General features: G+C 32.8%; 3 long non-coding RNA genes across 3 annotated transcripts; all 3 read left to right on the forward strand.

The window, feature by feature from the left end:
* Nucleotides 1-968: 968 nt before the first annotated feature.
* LOC112567630 lies at nucleotides 969-2,915 on the forward strand. Its single transcript, XR_003099849.1, has 3 exons — nucleotides 969-1,114; nucleotides 2,142-2,267; nucleotides 2,831-2,915. It is a non-coding gene; the product is annotated as an uncharacterized LOC112567630 (long non-coding RNA).
* An 884-nt stretch (nucleotides 2,916-3,799) lies between these two features.
* On the forward strand, nucleotides 3,800-5,660 carry LOC112569192. Its single transcript, XR_003100329.1, has 3 exons — nucleotides 3,800-3,865; nucleotides 5,028-5,063; nucleotides 5,543-5,660. It is a non-coding gene; the product is annotated as an uncharacterized LOC112569192 (long non-coding RNA).
* Nucleotides 5,661-6,324: 664 nt separating this feature from the next.
* LOC112569224 lies at nucleotides 6,325-7,745 on the forward strand. Its single transcript, XR_003100338.1, has 5 exons — nucleotides 6,325-6,361; nucleotides 6,545-6,580; nucleotides 6,770-6,805; nucleotides 7,205-7,240; nucleotides 7,634-7,745. It is a non-coding gene; the product is annotated as an uncharacterized LOC112569224 (long non-coding RNA).
* The last annotated feature ends 4,485 nt before the right edge of the window (nucleotides 7,746-12,230 follow it).

The following is a 12,230-nucleotide window of genomic DNA, read 5'->3' on the forward strand; positions in this document are numbered from 1 at the left end:
CCATGTGGCGATAGTTTCTCTTAGGAACAATGCAGTAAGTTCGGAGTGGAGAATACTATGTATAAAAAGTCATCTGTAACCAGTTACTAAAGGACAGATCAAATGAAAGACCTTTGAAAACAGAAAATTAAAAAAATAAAGGGATTGATTTGGAAACCGCGGGATACACGTCGGTCATTTTCGTTCGGCGATTGATGTTCCGTATGGTTGTGTACAAAGACCTTTCCCGCCTTTTGGTGAATATATATATATAGTCATTTTACAATGTTGTATAAACTCCTTGCAACCATATTTACAATAAATTATCTACCGGCTGCTCAGATGGAACAGTACACACTAGATTATAACTTGATCTTTTATCGCAAATTAGAAATGACTTTGGAACTTAAATACTACTTTACTACTATAGAACTATAATTCCTATATATCTTAATGTTTGACTACATACTACAATATCTTGTATTTGATAGGTTTAACTATTGTTCAATGGTGCTCTTCTGTAAATTCAACACATATTTATTATTTTCTTCCATAAAGGATGGCAGTATTTCGACCATTCACGAGGCTACAAGAGCTTTGAAAGTGTTTGGATTTGTGACTCACAAACGATGACTAATGAATGTATTCTATCGATGAATTTGCACTGCTTCCCTTCAGTCGGGTGGTGAACATTCTAATTTTTCAAAGGGGAATTCTGCAGGCAAACCTACGAACACCAAATCGAACACACATACAAACGCAGGCGCGATTCGTTTGCCTTTGACGATTTTTTATTGAAATGTAAATTATCTGCATATATCCAGTACAACTGTTTCATTGACTTCCTTTAATACTTTTAAAAAGAAAATGTCAGGGAAGTAGATATTGTTGGTCTCACTCCCTCTCTATAGCTGATGAGGTCATGTTTATAAATAGCTCGACGCAGCGGAAGTTAAGCCTCAAACTGCATGGACTGAGCATGTCAGAGCCTGGACTGATGATGTCATGTCTTCTTACTGCTATAACTAACATCACGGAAGTAACTGCAAGTCTGATACTGCTGAGATGATGAAAGGGAGTGGGATGGCCTGTCCAGCTGCTTTGATGTTTGCGTTTGTGATTCTTATTTTCACAGGTATGTTGATTTTGTCTCTGGCTTTGATGTTTTTAAATCTTGTTATAGGATTCGATTTAAACATAATAAAATATAATATATACAAATATTTAAAGTTTTTTTCGTCCATTTTAATAACAGTTTATAATCAGTAACTTTCTATTTTTTAACTTAACACCATCATACCAAAGTTTGTTATATTACTTATTTCTTTCGTTGGAGATCGATCATTGAGCACAGCAATTGTCCATAGGAACATATACCAGAAGGAGTCTTGTACATTGCCTTCTTGACCCATCTATCAAATGAAATAATACAACATGATTAGCGGCATGTGGGTGGATATGTACAGGCGTGTAAAACAGCTGATGGAATTCCCTATGATCAATTCATGTCTAAGAACATACTTAACACATACACTAAAGGTAAAGACTATTGGTAGATTGCAAATTAATTACAGCAGCATGAGTGTTATACAGTTGCCGTAGACACAATATCCAATTCAAGTAATAATCACTGTTAAAAATCAATATGCACTTCGAAATATCGAATCATCAAATAACATTAGAATTAGACAACTAACACAAACAATCACTAAATTTCATTCGTCAATCACTCTCACTGATTGCTAGCTTTCAACAGTTTCTACAAGCAATGAGCCTAGGACACAAAATGGCTTAGATATCAGTTCTTGCCTGAGCGCTCAGAGAACAATAAATCCATCCTGTCAGATGTCACAGGATTATTGTAAGTGTCGAATATGTAAGGTGCTTGGCAACAGCTTGGCTAGTGCAACACTTTTCTTAGTTGTAATAATACAAATTTACAGAGTGACAGCAGTTAGAAAATATCCACGAAGGCGAGAGAGGAAACGTTGAGTTTTGTGACTTCTTCAATAAGCTGTTTGTTGTATGTATTTTATTTATCTATTCTGACTAATAACTGCATGTATATGGACAGCATCGCTTTAAAGGGTTACTGTCTTCCATATCTAATCAACTGACTTGTCGAAGACAAACAATTCATGTGTTAATTAATTTGTTCTCAGGTGTGGGTGCACAAGACTGCATCAGCAAGAACAGATAAATTCCTGTGTTTCTCCTTACCAGGAGAGACTTCTTTCACTGACCGGCACTTTCTGTAACAAAGAACTTTTTACACAGGACATATGCAAGTATGTTAACATTTCCTTAATAAGATTGCATCTTGTTCTCTCTGGCTGACTGTATTTCAGTGTTGAGATTGACTTACGATATTGTTTTGGTTTTTTTTATAATAAAAGTAAAAAAACAAAATGTATAACTTCTTATGTACATATACTGTTTATACGGAAATTTAGTTTTCTTTATTATATGTTTAACAGTAGAAAACAAAATAAATTAAAACAAAATAAATTAAATTACTATATGTAACATTTCACATCATAAGATCTGTTTTTTTATTAATTTAAGTTTCTCATAGCAATATATATATATAATAAAAGTAAAGAAACAAAATGTATAACTCCTTATGTACATGTACAGTTTATACGGAAATTTAGTTTTCTTTCTTATATGTTTAACAGTGGAAAACAAAATAAATTAAAACAAAATAAATTAAATTACTATATGTAACATTTCACATCATAAGATCTGTTTTTTTTATTAATTTAAGTTTCTCATAGCAATATTGTTTCTCTCAGTTAACTCTTCATGTAGAAAGCCATAATGTTTTCTGTCTGGAAATGTATCTTTGCAGTGATGTAAATGAGGCCGATCTCTGCCTCACCAGCAATAATGTTCCACGAAAATGCCTTGTAGAAAGTTTAGTGGCTCGAGCCATGGAACGCAGTAAGTTTTCCTTTTTACGCTCATGTAATTTATAGGCATTAAAGAAGAAGGTGCAAACTGTTCTTACTTTCACACAAGGACGAGGGATATTTTTCTCTAAACTTCGCCGTAGTTTTTGAGGGAAAATATATAGGATAATACAACTGTGATTGTCACGTTCTCACCTCCCCAGAACGGTTCATTTTCATCCAATGGGAATCTCTGACACAAAACTATGTAGCAGTTGGAATCAACTACAAAGAAAATCTCCTGAAGTGGCTATTTTATAATTGTTTAAAATAACATACATTACATCTATACTTCTCTTATCTAACAATTCTCATTTTACATAAAATAAAGTAATTTAACAAACGACCTTAGTAGAAGGCCTAAAACACTCATTTACAGGAGAAGAATGCAAAGTATGATATAAAAGTGTAGAAGTATGTGACCTCAGTTGACCAGTTTCTTTCTTTCACACAAGGTATGCTGGACTACTATAAAAGGGGTGAGTACAGTAAGCATGTATGGCCACAAGCGCAAATCTGTGAGACTAATAAATTATTTCAGTATTTTTCTGCAAGTTATAGTAGTTTTAGCTAACATAAATATCTACAAAGATTCAAAACTATGGCATGGAAGATTTATAAAAAAGTAAAACTGGACACCAAATAATAGCTTTGTTGAAGTATGTTTATCGATACACACACATAAATTTGATAAATTTGGTGATGAAAATATGACTGCTTATTGTGTGTGTCTTTACAACATCGATTCTGTTTATTTATAAAAATATAAAATGTACCCTTCTTGCAAGCAGTCTATAAAAGAAGGAAATCTAGAATGGCATCTGAATATATATATATAAGCACAATAATTTCAACATTTCTCTCTTGGACAGTTTTTCGTTGTACAATGAGTGATTTCCAAGAAAAGTGCTCCACTACTTCATTCACCGAATCGGGTATATTTTTTTACCCAGCATAATAAGTACAGAGGACATCAACTACTTATACGAGAACATAATCGTATAATTAAAAAACTATTTGTAGAATTAATGAAATTGTAAAGCATTATTTAGTATCAGTACAGATCACAAAGATATTGGTTGCTATTATAAAGACTTTATCAACATGAAAAAAAGTCATCAGTAAGTCAATTTATATTGTGCATTTGTATGTTTGTTCTTCACATTACGAAAACGGCTACATTTTATCTTTCTTTTTCTGCACTAAACACTATCAGCTCTAGTAATATTGTGGTAATACCACAGCTTGAAGCTTTTCATTTTTCATCCAAGATTGTCAAGCAGTTGGTTATGACATGATGCACCCACTTGACAAAATTCTCCTATTAAAGGATTTGATTGTTTCCCCTTCCGAAAGATTGATTCTCATATACATAACCCCCTCCCACTATCATACACTGACCCCCCCCCCCAAACAAAAAATACCCACACACACTAAAAACCAACAGAAAACAAGTATAATACAAACAATTGTTTTCATGATACAAATAATTATTTTTTGTTCCTGTTATAATCACTAACGTATGATCTCGTTTGGCATAATTTCAAAGAAAGAGTAAGGACGGGAACAGAATGAACAATTACATCAAAATAGGTAAAATTTAATATTTTACATACTTTTTGTTCATGGGAGACAATCAATACCATGTTATTTTACGTATGTATCAACAAACGATTTCTGTTAATTTATACCTCACCTTCTCCTTCATTTATTCCACATAAAAAAGTAATCTCTTAGTAAACAATTTCAGCTACTTTGCACAAAAATCAGCAAAAACCAAAACCAAAAATAGTGTGGAACAATCAACATTCATAAATCGAAAACGATACATGTCTATAATAATAACTTTTTTATTTGTATTTCAGTGGAAACTGACTCCACGACCGCGTTTGCAACTCAGGGTAAACACCGATATTTCGAATTGCTTACGTGTATATGTGTATATATATATAGATAAATGTTTACCACTCATTTGTACATCAACTCCCTTCTCTGAAATACACATCACAACAGAGAAAGAGTATTTTTATAGCAATCGACATTTATACACACAAACACCTTTTGTTGATAATGATACAAAAATTTCTGGTCTTTCAGGTACTACTACCCTCAGGACCACACCTTCATCTACTAGTAAGAGAAACCCTATAACCAGATAAAGAAAATAGGAAGAAATGTAATGGCAGGGTTAATTGGTGTTAATTGATGGCTAGTCTATTAAAAGCCTCAAATTGTGTCTTTTCACACACTTTTATATTAACTCGCATTCTTTGTCTGTCGGGTTCAGTTTTTATTATCTACTTTCCACTCACCTTCCATCGTCATAGAATCTGCAATTTTCATCAGTTGCATGGTTTCGTTGACAATCCAGTATTAAATCCTTTTCAGTAGTCCAAAAGTAGTATTTTTTAAAAAATTTTGAATGATGACAAATTCTTAATTATTTGAGATAGCTAACTGCTACTCTGTGACTAGTAAACTGTAGTTAAACCCCATAATTCGGACTGCAAGAAGGGACTCAAGTCACAAAGTAAAACGATAAAGATCAAAAATAAAAATTTAAAAGTCTAAACATCTCAAAAGAATTGTTTTTGTTTGTTTGTTTGTTTCAGGAGAGACACCCTCTACGACCACAACTTCTACAGGTGAAAGAGATTTTTCTATTATTTTTTTTTACCTATGTATCTACAAAGGAAGTCTGCTCATAAAGACCCTACCTTCCCATTCTAAGCTACACACCACAAATTTAAAGCAGAAAACAGAAAAAAATAATCTAAATTATGTCTCAAACGCAATCTGTCGATATTAAAAATTGTTTCTATTTCAGTGAGGACTACCTCCACGACCGCTTCTACAACTAAAAGTAAAACTGAATTTTTCAATTCTTTTTCTATGTATAGATAAATGTTGAATCTGACATTTTCACCAGCTGCTCGTTCTCGGTGACAATCAAGTATTAAATAATTTTCAGAAGTTAGTAGTAGTTTTTTTCTTATTTTTAATGATAACTTATCAGCCGATTATTTTGCGAAAGCTGCTACTCTAGTACTAGTGAATTATATAGCTAAACCCTATAATTCAGACTGCAAGAAGGGACATAAAGAAGTCATAAAGTAAAACGATAATAACTAAACCAACATTTAAAAAGTATAAATAGCTAAAAATTTATTTTTATTTCAGGAGAGACACCCTCTACGACCACAACTTCCACTGGTGAAAGCGACTTTTCTATTTCTTTGCATATATATTTACAAACGATATCTTTTGATACAGACCCCACCTTCCTATTCTCAACTTCACCACACCAAAGTAAAGAAGATAACAGAAAAATAGAATAACTGACAATTAGAAGTCTCAAATGCTATCAGTCGATTATATTTTTTATGCTATTTCAGTGACGACTACCTCCACGACTGCGTCTACAACTAAAGGTAAAAACCGAGTTTAGTTATTGCATACGTGTGTATATACAAATGTTTGCTGCTCATGTGCGCATTAACTCTTAGCTGTCAACTATTTCTTACAAAAAAGAGAGTAATTTTATAGTAATTGATATACATAGGAAGAAAATGCTTTCTGTCGACAATAATTTTTTTTTAATTTTGTGTTTGTAGGGAATGTTATCACCACGACCACACCTTCCTCTAATGGTAAGAGAATTTTTAATCTATGTTTACAAATCTTTGAATCTCATTTACATTTTACTTTCCAACTCGTATTCACTATCCCTCCACCTTTACAAAAATTTTAAAAAATTATACAAAAACGAAAAAAAGAATGCAATATATACGATTGTTTTTAGGTTATTATCAGATAAAAAAAAAATTCTGGTTTTTCAGTGAAGGCGCTCCTGACGACTACACTTTCATCTAATGGTAAGATAATTTTACATCTCTATCTAATTAATGTCTGATTCTCATATTCTGTTCACCTTTCCTCTCTCATACATCGACCAAAAAAAAAATTGAAAATAAAGAAAAAAACGGAAATTAAAACATGCTCAGAGAAAGTGAAAAAAAGACAAAACAGTTGAAGTTGATTGTTTTTTTAAATACACTTTTGCTTTCGTGGAGACAATTGATTTGACAACGAGTGAAAGGGACTTTTCTAATTTTTTAAACATATATCTCAAATGTTTACTACTGATTTGTGCACTAACTCCCATTTCATAGCTACCCCTCACAACGAAAAAGAGTAGTTTTTTTAGTAATTAACATTTATAAAACAAAAACAGTACTTGTAAATAATAAGAAAATAAATTTCTTATGTCGTAGGGAATGTCATCTTCAAGATCACATCTTCATCTAATGGTAAGAAATGTGACAGGAAGAGAGAGACATATATATATATATTATGTATATCTACACACACACCCCGAAAACATCAAAATAGTAACAATATTGTAATTCCATCAAAACTGCTTCTCTTTATCTTTAAAATAAAAACTTTTGCTGCCTGTAAGGAGTTCCATTCTATATAATAATAGAGTGTAGTATAAATATGAATATACTTCATTATCGGTCTTTGTATTTATGTACACATCATCATTCTAACCAATAAGGTTTTCTAACACTCTCTTCAAAATCTCAAAACTGTCTCTTAGTTTAAGTAGCTTATACTCTGAATACTATTTCCATTTCTTTTTTTCAGTTACTATCTCTTATCTCTTGTTATCTGCATTAAGCACATTATTTATGTTTCAGGAAAAACCAATGATGCAGGTGGTGGCGCTGTAGTCACACGTACCTACCTGGCTCTGCTGCTTATATTTACCATCCTTCTAATGTTTATTTTCATGTAACCCGTGGAGTTTATGTTTCCTGTTTAAACCTATGAACACCAACTTTCTACACATTGCATCAATAGCAAGCGTTTTTGTTTTGTTTTGTTTTTTTACTTTGGCTGTGAGAGAGAGTAAACAAATACAATCTCACCTGTTTCTCGAATACATTCCTATTTAATTTGTTGAATTAATCATTGATAGCATTGTGATATCTTTGTTTAGAAATATTTTTTGCACATTAGATCTTTATGCCTTGCGGATTTTATTATTGTTTCCTGTTTGTCATTATTAACTTTATTTAATATATCGCTGGTTGTACATTAATAATTAAGGATGGATTCGTGAAGCCAATTCACATTTTATCTGCACTTATTGCACTGGAAATTTTATTATTGATATATGCATCTTGTGTTTAATAAGTATTTTGCTCTCTTTTAATGTTTGGCAAAATCTAGAAAATTTGACACTATAATGAATTGCAAGCATGTCTGTCACAAATGTCATCCTTTTTGCCTCAATATGATCTGAAAGTAAAAATCTGAAAGATTTTTGCATGTCATTCATCAAATGCATTGTTGTCGCATGAATATGCTACCGCTGCACTGTCCCTTATGTTAAGCAATGCTGCTGTGAACATCAAGGGAAGGGACAGAACTCTTCGAGCTGGTCATTTCTATTTCTTGTCTCCCCTTACGTTAACTTTCGCGCAGACATAAAAGCGAGTAAACACAAACACTATCTAGCATTATAATAGTTGTAATAAAAACTTTAATAAAAATACCATTTAATAAGCACATTTTACTATTTATTATTTCAATTTGATCAAACTTTTTTCTAATGCTTTTTTAAGGATTTGTTCATTTGAGTGGATGTGTTTTGGGTTTTAACTTGTTTATTCAAAATTTCTTTCAAAAAGTGAAATAAACTTGTTCCGTTAGCGTTTGTTGCAAGCATTGGTATAGATGATGCTCTTGTGACTAGTGAGAGAAGAAACGAAGTGGCGGTCTTCTGAATAAAGACAGAAACGTTTCAATCGTTTTATTAGCAACAAATTTACGAGAAACACCAGTTTGTGACAAGTGTTCCACATTTAACATAAGATGAAAATGCAGGTCTCATGTGTATGTATAGATACTTCCGTATACTCTCTCTTTCTATCTTATTGACACTCAATTCTAGATTCCGTTGAACAATAAAGAATTTAACTAAACGACGATTATCCTAAAAGCATTTTTTTCTGCAAGAAAGTGATAGCTTCTTTAACCACTAAAATGATTTGCTTTGCATCATCATCGTCATCGTCATCGTTATCGTCGACGTCGTGGTTTTAAAAATATCTTAGTAGATAGTGAACAGAACACTCTTAACTAATCGCTTCATGTGCCAGTTATATTCATTCGCTGTAGTTGAAAATATATATATTCTATACATATCTTTCAACATGTGCTGATCAGTCGTCTTCTCTTTTTTAAAAGAAAAATACTCCTAGGCTGAAGCACTAGTGCTAAACAATAACAAATAATAATAAGAAGAAGAAGATTTACACATGGCCTTTGTTCAGCAGGAACAGGACTCAAATCGCTGTACAGTAACAAGAGTTTACTTGTACTTGTACTGCGTGCTTCACCTTCTAAAAGACAAGCTCAGTCCATGCACAGGAAGATCAAATAAAAGTTTCAATGAAGAAATAAAACACAAAGATAAAGAGGTGATGTAAAACAACAGCACATAATGTGGCTATTGTCTGTATCTCTTAGGAGCAATGAATATCTGAGTAGGAATTACCATGCAGATAAAAAGTCATCTGTAACCAGTTAGCTTAAAAGTTCTTTTTCTTGTCAATATGTATTATGTACATTTTATATATGTACATCGCAACTCTGCCCCAGTGAGAGGCCTGCAACTTGCATGTCGCATTTAATACTAAAGTATTAAGGAAACAAAATTATCGTCGTCAAATGCAAAACCTTCGTCTCAACTCAGAAGATAGTCTTCATTTGCTAAATCCGATAAATCGTCTGCAGTATAAACGATAGCAAATCATCTTTAAAGTTGCTACACATACACTACACTACTCTTTTAAACAAATAATAATTTAAATTAAACCACATTTAGTACAACTATCTATCAACTATAGCAGATATCTTCTCTTAAATCGTTTTCCATACATGATGATAGTGTTTCGACCAATTACCAGACTACCAGAGCTTTGAAAGTGTTGGGGTTAATTAATTATTCACGCAGGAAGGATGACTAACATCTGACCGTCTGAATGTATTCCATCGATGGATTTGCACTGCTTCCCTTCAGTCGGCTTGTGAGCTCATTATAATTTGTATAAGTGTCATTCTGCAGGCAAACCTATCAATATCAACACACACACTCACACGTACACACGATCTGAAAGACACGATGCAAATTTTGTTGTCCTTTGAAGATTTAATTATGAAATTTTGCTGTCAGTCAAACTCTTTGTCTCTGGGCGAAAATGAACGTTCCTTCAGATGTTTGACAATTTTTATAACGAAGAGTATGATGCCACTGACTTCCTTCAACAATTGTAAAATAAAAATGTCAGAAAAAATATATTATTGTTAAAAATAATAATAATGTTTATTTATTTCTATAGCGCTGTTTCTCACTAGTAAAGGTGGATTAAAAACGCTTTACAAAACAAAAAACAATAAAACACTCAAACATAATAATAATAGATTCTGGTCTCATAAACAATAACAAAAAAATAATAGCCGAATTCTAGCAATAAGATCATCAGGTTAGTTTTACAATCACTGAGAAATAGTCAGTCTGTGAGTCTTACTCCCTCTCTGTCTATAAATATCTCACAGCTTCCACTCAATTTGCATCGGACTGCGCATGTCAGAGCCTGGACTGATGATGTCATGTCTTCTGACTGCTATAACTAACATCTCGGAAGTAACTGCAAGTAAACCTCGGAGTCTGATACTGCTGAGATGATGAAAGGAATAGGAATGGCCTGTCCAGGTGCTTTGATGTTTGCGTTCGTACTTCTTTCTTTAACAGGTAAGCAGTTGATATGTCTTAATCTTGTAACAACAGGGCCTCCATTTTGTTATTTTGTTGTAAAGGCAAGATTGGCATTTCAATTATAAGAACATCATATTTACAAACTCTAACTCCAGTTTATACTGTAGTTAACACAGTAACTCGATACTAGACAGCTTAAGCTTCTTCCTCTCTTCTATCATTCATGTTTCAGGGGAAGCTACAATGACAACTGTTTCTAGTTCTACAACTTCCAAAACACCTAAAAATCAAGCAGGACAAGGTACAAAGCAATGGATAATATTTGTTTGTTTACTTTGCTATCAGAATGTACAACAGTTTCTCGTATAGCCATTGTTTTATTGTACTCTTAATCATCTACCTTAACTGGATGTCTCTGGCAGAAGAGAAGGATTTATAAAAGACATCAGCCAAGTTACTTTTGCTCAGTTCTGTCTCTATTTTTTTCCCAGCTCAAATACAACAGCTTTGATATTTTAAAGATTTCAAACCCTTTGGTTACCATAATTTTTGCCGAAAACCCTTCCGTTTTAATAATATATTTGGAGACAAGATAATGTTACCTTTACTTTAAAAATGTTTGAAGGACTTAAAAAAACAACTATGTCTTTATTATGAATTGAAGGAAAGAAAGAATACGCTGCTATGATAGAAGCTGCCTAGTAATTGACTTTTAAAAGGAATAATTCACCAATATTAAAAAAATGCATAGATTTTTTTCTTAGGCTATGGTTGGTTTGCTGGTAGTAGCTGGGACATATTACTATTTTAGCATCAAGAGGGGATAAGGGTCCTTCACAGGGTAGAAGGGTCCTTCACCAGCACACACACAGAAAGAGATCTATAAGCAGTAGTTTACATGAAAAATAAATAGTTAAGCCAATCTATGAACAATGTGTTCATGTATTCAATTCCCCAAACGAATTCACAGCTGTTTAAAGGAGACCAATAATTTACTTCTCTTCAACTCTTTGTAAGTGGAGGCATAAAGAAAAAAGGAGATTTTGACAGCTTCAGTTGTCGTCGTCGTCGTCGTCGTCGTCGTCATCATCATCATCATCATCATCATCGAGTTTAGTCTCACGTTAACCAAGATAGCTATTCAAACCGGAAGAGAGGACTCTTCTCTAAGTGTATCAAGGCTTCACACTTCTCAAATCTTATCAGCTTATTTCCTAAATGCATCATCTTGATGAATAGAAGTGATATTGGATTCATACGTTTAATCATTATTAAGGTTATTATGGTCAAAACCATTTAGGCCTTGAAAGAGCCTTAATTTATCTGGGATTGATATATAGCTTGAAGAATTATTGTTGTGACGACGACTCTAATCACATTGTGGATGGCATGTGATATAGAGTTTATCATAAATTTTACAATTTAGGACGTGGGATACATCTAAGGGTAGAAACGACTTAACTTGTTGCTTTTATATTTATATATACAGTCTTAAAATGCTTCTACTAATT

Source organism: Pomacea canaliculata, linkage group LG7 (assembly GCF_003073045.1).
Source record: "Pomacea canaliculata isolate SZHN2017 linkage group LG7, ASM307304v1, whole genome shotgun sequence".
NCBI classification, from domain to species: Eukaryota; Metazoa; Mollusca; class Gastropoda; order Architaenioglossa; family Ampullariidae; genus Pomacea; species Pomacea canaliculata.